The sequence below is a fragment of the Dromiciops gliroides genome, chromosome 1, assembly GCF_019393635.1.
Source record: "Dromiciops gliroides isolate mDroGli1 chromosome 1, mDroGli1.pri, whole genome shotgun sequence".
Taxonomy (NCBI): domain Eukaryota; kingdom Metazoa; phylum Chordata; class Mammalia; order Microbiotheria; family Microbiotheriidae; genus Dromiciops; species Dromiciops gliroides.
This window is the reverse complement of record NC_057861.1, coordinates 271,022,456-271,029,466: the sequence shown is the minus strand read 5'-3', so window position 1 is coordinate 271,029,466 and position 7,011 is coordinate 271,022,456. Positions and strand designations below refer to the sequence as shown.

Below are 7,011 nucleotides of genomic sequence, written 5' to 3'. Positions count from 1 at the left end.
GACTTACACCTCAGGTGTGAGGGCTTGGGGAGCCCTTTTCAGGGCTGCTCATACACTTTTGGTATATACCTGCCACTCAATTCTCACCTATGGTTCCAAGAAGCTGCAGCATGTGCAGCAGCTACACCCTGGTAAAACAGTCTTGGCAGATGCACCAAAGCAGGTTGAGGGTAACAGATGGACCTCATACTCATTGGTGAAAAGGATGGTGTATACCCCCAAGCATGTGAAGATTTCTCCCAGCAGAATGGGTGGAGGAAAATAATTTGTTCCAAAGGCCATGAAGACAGTTGAAGCAGGCTCGGTGGAGCTCTTAGAACATGGTCTGGCATCAAAGGTGCCAAGGTCATCCACTGCATTCTGGGTCATCACCAATCGTCTTGACTTCTGTCTTGCCACTAGACTTCAATGACTCTGGGAGAAAGTGTGAGGCTGATGACTTTGTACAACTCTGCCTTACTTATATCCAATTCACACACATGTCAAGATATCAGCCCATGATGATATTGGTCCTCTTTGAAAATGAAGGACAAACAACAATGTTATAAATTGTAGAATAGTTGCCAGTGTAAGTTTACACATTTATATTTGAGAAATGGTAACGAAAATTTCCTCACTGGGGTTTTAGTACCCCAATGAAGTCATTGGTCCAGATATACACATACACACACATGTACATAGATATACATTCACATGGATGGCTGTATATATAGGTACATGTATAAGTGTATAAATTCATACATATATGCTAAAACAATTTGCATATATTTTAATATTTGGAATTTGGAAAAATATACATTGTTACTTTTAAATGATGTCATATTTAATCAGTATTAATATTTCTCAACTTTAATAATTACCTTAATAAATAAATTCCTTAAAATAAATGCTTTATTTCATGTCCTTCATGAATCTCAATATGACATGAATAAGATATGGAATATTACAACTTCCTTCCAATTTCCAAACCTTATTTGCTAATGCTTATCTTTGTTCTGAAACTCCTGAACAAGGAGGGAAACAATCTGTTTATTTCATGTCTTTGTAAAAAAAAATGATGTTCCACCCAATGAAACCTAGCCAACCAGCCACCAATCTCCAGATCAAAAGTCAATAAGCAAGGGGGCAGCTAGGTGGCGCAGTGGATAGAGCACCGGCCCTGGAGTCAGGAATACCTGAGTTCAAATCCGGCCTCAGACACTTAACAATTACTAGCTGTGTGACCCTGGGCAAGTCACTTAACCCCAATTGCCTCACTAAAAAAAAATTTTAAAAAAAAGTCAATAAGCAAAAGATCACAAAAAGACACTGAATCCTTTTTTGCATTCAAAATGGCAATGACCACCAGAGGCCAAAACCACCATGCATGTATTTAACACTTATAAGACACTGCAGTAGTTATCTAGGAAATATAATGACCTAATGTTGTAGAGAATTTCATGCAAAAAAACCCTTCCTACTTTATAATTCTTAGAAATTTATGTGAACAAAACTGGGGGATTTACTAATTTTTCCCAGTAAAAGGGAAGAAAGAAAATGGTAGAAATTTTCCTGTTTTGTCCTTTTTCTAACCCTTCATGTGTTGAAACTTCAATATTTCAAGGATTTATCATTTTCATCAAGGTGCATCACTCAACACGAGAAGAAGCTTAAAGGTATAGGACCTGTAGCAGCAAAAAAGAGAGGCAGCTATGGGCTCCAGAGAGGGCTAACACTGGCAATCCTCACCTGTGGAGAAAAGCAGGCCTTGAGAAGCCCAGAACATTGATTTCACTAATGGAGAGCGTTATGAGGATGTCACGAGGAAAGAAAGGACATCGGGGCCTTATAAAACTGGAGTTGTGAGCTGCTTTGGCCACGTATTCCCATGTTTATGTTTCGCTATCATTATATTCTGTTTGTACCCACTATTCTCATGGACTCTTTGGGAATCTGTAGGAGAATACATAGGAATTGAAACAGGGAGAAATGTAGATAAATCAATCAAGCATTCAAGTGCTTACTATATACTAGGCACTGTGCGAAGTAAAGATTGGGAATACAAAGAAAGGAGTTTACATTCTGATGGGGGGAGGGGAGAGAAAGATTTATATAGACAGGATGCATATAGAATAAATGGAAGTTAATCTTGGCTGGTGGGGGAAAGACAGAGATTCTAAATGTTTTTAAGAGTTTCAGGTTGCCCTGATTTTCCAAAAAGGGCAGAGACCATATTCTAAAAACTATAGGCCAATAAAATTGATTTTTAGTTTTGGGGAAATTTTAGAACAGATCATTAAAGAACTATTTGGTGAATATCTAGAAAGGGTAGCAATAATCATCAAGAGTGAATTCAGCAGTGGATAAAGTATTGGCTCTGGATTCAGGAGAACCTGAGTTCAAATCTGGCCTCAAGACACTTGACACTTACTAGCTGTATGACCCTGGGCAAGTCACTTAACCCTCATTACCTTGCCAAAAAAAAAGAAAAAGAGTGAATTCAGACTTTGTTGGATTGTTGTTCAGTTGTTTTTTAGTCGTGTCCAATTTTTTGTGATCCCATTTGGGGTTTTCTTGGCAAAGATACTGAAATAGTTTTTCATTTCCTTCTTCATTTTGTTTTACAGATGAGGAACTGAGGCAAACAGGGTTAAGTCACAGAACTAGTAAATGTCTGAGTCTGGATTTGAACTTAGGAAGATGGGTCTTTCTGATTCCCAGCCCACTGTGCCCCCTAGATAGAGAGACATGGATTAGATGATAATGCAATCAGATGAATTCATAATTGCTTAGATGCCTGCCCTCAAAGAGTAGTTGCTGGATGGTGCAGCCAATAAAGCACTGGCCCTGAAGTCAGGAAGAACTGAGTTCAAATTTGGCCTCAGACACTTACTAGCTGTGTGACCCTGGGAAAGTCACTTAGCCCTAATTTGCCAGAGAGAGAGAGAGAGAGAGAGAGAGAGAGAGAGAGAGAGAGAGAGAAGAAAGGAAAGGGATAAAGGAAGGAAGGGAGGGAGGAAGAAATAAGGAAGGAAGGAAGGAAGGAAGGAAGGAAAGAAAGAAAGAAAGAAAGAAAGAAAGAAAGAAAGAAAGAAAGAAAGAAAAAGAAAGGAAGGAAGGAAGGAAGGAAGGAAGGAAGGAAGGAAGGAAGGAAGGAAGGAAGGAAGGAAGGAAGGAAGGAAGGAAGGAAGGAAGGAAGGAAGAAAATAAGAAATCCCTAAAAATAACATAACCATGCATTCACAGAGACCATGGGACTTGATCCCAAAGAATTAGGGGGCTCAGTGTACACTATGTCATCTACGAGGCTCAGAAAATGACATGGAACTACTTATGACTCTTCTTTCTTCCCATTAGCCATGGTAAATGGCACCTACCAAACCTTTCAGCCTGTCCAGTTCTGTCGCAGTTCTGCTAAATGCAATGGTTTCTCAGCACATCAAGCTTTTCTTTGTAATGAGAGACAAAGCCCACTTGTCTGTGTCTTCACACTAATGACTTAAGAGCTCTAACAAGAGCCCTACAAAACTATCTGTCTTACTGAGGAGACTGTTTGGTGTTTTCGAGGGGAAAAAAACTACCAGTATTTTTTTTTTTTACACTATGGACTAAAGAAAGATTAGCAAACTTGAAAGATTGAGGCAGAACCAGAAATACACTTAGAATGCAGTGACTCAGTAGAGGCCAGTCAAACCAATTAAAAGTAGAAATATACTTACTGGTACTGTAAACCTTAAGACTTACTACTAAGCTTTCTGATGTGAAATGTATATGAATAGTTCACTAAAAGTATTGGAACTAATAAGGCGTGATGAATTCATAAAGATAAAATAGTCAAAATTTATATAGCACTTTATAAATGTTCATTCATTTTATCCTCACAGCAACCCTGAGAAGTAGGGAATATGATTAACCCCATTTTACAGATGAGGAAACTGAGGCATATAGCACTTAAGTGACTTACCTAAGATCACACAGGTAAATAAATGAGGCTGGATTTGAACTGAGGTTTGAGTCAAGGAAGAATGCTGTATCCCTTGTACCATCCAGCTGCCTAGAAAATGTAATAATAACAATAATAATACAATAATAATTGTATTTGAAAGTCAAATTTTCTATTCAGTTCTGGTCTTTTCATAACAAATATCTGAATGTCCTCTTTTTCATTGAAGCCCTATTTTTCCCTCTGAAAGATTATACATAGTTTTGCTGGGTAGATTTACATAGTACTTACTATACTATGTGCCAGGCACTGTGCTAAGCACTTTGCAATTATGTAATTTGATCCTCACAACAATCCCAGGAGGTGGGTGCTATTATTATCCCCATTTTATAGATGAGGAAACAGAAACAAACAGAAGCTGTGGCTTGTCCAGGGTCATACAACTAGTAAGTGTCTAAGCCCAGATTTGAACTCAAGTCTTCCTGTTTCCAGGCCTGGTGTTTTAACCAACTGTGCCACATAGTGGCCTGTAAAATTTAGGCTCCAGAAATGATTTTGTGTTTTGTCTAGACAAGTCTTTTTTTTATCATATTTTTTATATGGAAGATGATGCTCAAGAACTTATGTATTTTGTTTTTGGTTTCTTTTGGTTTGTTTGGTTTTGGTTTTGGTTTTGGTTTTTTTGCAGGGCAATGAGGGTTAAGTGACTTGCCCAAGGTCACACAGATAGTGTCAAGTGTCTGAGTCTGGATTTGAACTCAGGCCCTCCTGAATCCAGGACTAGTGCTTTATCCACTGTGTCACCTAGCTGCCCCGAACTTATGTATTTTGAATTATGACAGAGAATGCAGAGCTTACAGCCAACTTGTTTCTTCTGCAGAATAGTACATTTTTTTCTCCCATTAAGTTTTATTTTCCCAAATTACATGTAAATTTTGACATCAAATTTTTTTTTTTTTTTAGATATTGAACCCGAGTTGGAGGCGGCGAATACGGTCTCAAAATGGAGGTAAAGAGCCGCCCGGCCGCCCCCAGCCCGACTCTGGCTGCCGTCGCGGCCATGGGGAGGAGGGTCATGATCCGAAGGAACCAAAGTAGTTGAGAAAACTGTTTATTGGTGGCTTGAGCTTTGAAACTACGGATGATAGTGTAAGAGAGCACTTTGAAAAATGGGGCACTCTCACAGATTGTGTGGTAATGAGAGATCCCCAAACAAAACGTTCCAGAGGCTTTGGCTTTGTGGCTTATTCTTATGTAGAAGAGGTAGATACAGTAATGTGTGCTTGGCCACATAAGGTTGATGGGCGTGTAGTGGAACCAAAGAGAGTTGTTTCTAGAGAGGATTCTGTAAAACCTGGTGCACATCTAACTGTGAAGAAAATTTTTGTTGGTGGTATTAAAGAAGATACAGAAGAATATAATTTAAGAGACTACTTTGAAAAGTATGGCAAGATCGAAACTATAGAAGTTATGGAAGATTGACAGAGTGGAAAGAAGAGAGGATTTGCTTTTGTAACTTTTGATGATCATGATACATTTGACAAAATTGTTGTTCAGAAATATCATACTATCAATGGGCATAACTGTGAAGTGAAAAAGGCCCTTTCAAAGCAAGAGATGCAGTCTGCTGGCTCACAAAGAGGTCGTGGAGGTGGATCTGGCAATTTTATGGGTCGAGGAGGAAACTTTGGAGGTGGTGGAGGTAACTTTGGCCGTGGAAGAGGTGGTTATGGTGGTAGTGGCGGTGGCAGCAGAGGCAGTTATGGAGGTGGAGATGGTGGATATAATGGATTTGGTGGAGATGGTGGCAACTATGGAGGTGGTCCTGGCTACAGTAGTAGAGGGGGTTATGGTGGTGGTGGAGGACCTGAATATGGAAACCAAGGTGGTGGAGGAGGAGGATATGATGGTTACAATGAAGGAGGAAATTTTGGTGGTGGTAACTATAGTGGCAGTGGGAACTATAATGATTTTGGAAATTATAGTGGGCAGCAGCAATCAAATTATGGACCCATGAAAGGAGGCAGTTTTGGTGGAAGGAGCTCAGGCAGTCCTTATGGTGGTGGTTATGGATCTGGTGGTGGAAGTGGTGGGTATGGTAGCAGAAGGTTCTAAAAACTCCACAGAAGAGGGCTAAAGTTCTTAGCAGGAGAGAGAGCGAGGAGTTGTCAGGAAAGCTGCAGGTTACTTTGAGACAGTTGTCCCAAATGCATTAGAGGAACTGTAAAAATCTGCCACAGAAGGAACGATGATCCATAGTCAGAAAAGTTACTGCAGCTTAAACAGGAAACCCTTCTTGTTCAGGACTGTCATAGCCACAGTTTGCAAAAAGTGCAGCTATTGATTAATGCAATGTAGTGTCAATTAGATGTACATTCCTGAGGTCTTTTATCTGTTGTAGCTTTGTCTTTTCTTTTTCTTTGCATTACATCAGGTATATTGCCCTGTAAATTGTGGTAGTGGTACCAGGAATAAAAAATTAAGGAATTTTTAACTTTTTAATATTTGTGTAGTTCAGTTTTTCTACATTTTAGTACAGAAACTTTAATGAAATGCAGTTTTGAAGGTGTTTCCTTGTTAGTTAACAAGTAGAGAAGATCATTGCTAATTACTATTTTGTATGAATTTTGCTAAAGTTAACTAAAGAAACACCTGCTGACTTGCAGTCAAGGGGAATCTATTCTCCCCAAACCAAACCATAATACCCATTGATATGAATGGGAGTTGACAAGTGGAGAGAATAGATATTTGTATGTTTGCAATGTGTGTTTTAGATAACTAGGATTGGGTATTTAAATTAGTATATTTGTGAATTAATAGCATTAAGCTTTACCTTTCAAATGAAAATTTCAAATTACCTTTTGGGTTGTGCATATATTTTTTTTTCATTGTAATTCTCTATGATTTAGTGTGTTAGCTCTGCCAAGTCCTAGTTGTGTTTATTAAAAAGGTTTAAAAACATCCATTCTAGAGTTACCTTGGCCACATTTGAAACTGTTGCCACAACATGCTGGTTGTAGGAGATATTTGTAATCTCCTCATTAAGTTCTGGATAATGGAGGGGTGGGAGTTGGCAGTAGATATTTTTT

The 7,011-nt window shown here is 38.9% G+C and overlaps 1 pseudogene; it reads left to right on the top strand.

Moving 5' to 3' along the window:
* The first annotated feature begins 280 nt into the window (after positions 1–280).
* On the top strand, positions 281–6,037 carry LOC122748278 (annotated as a pseudogene).
* Positions 6,038–7,011: the final 974 nt, after the last annotated feature.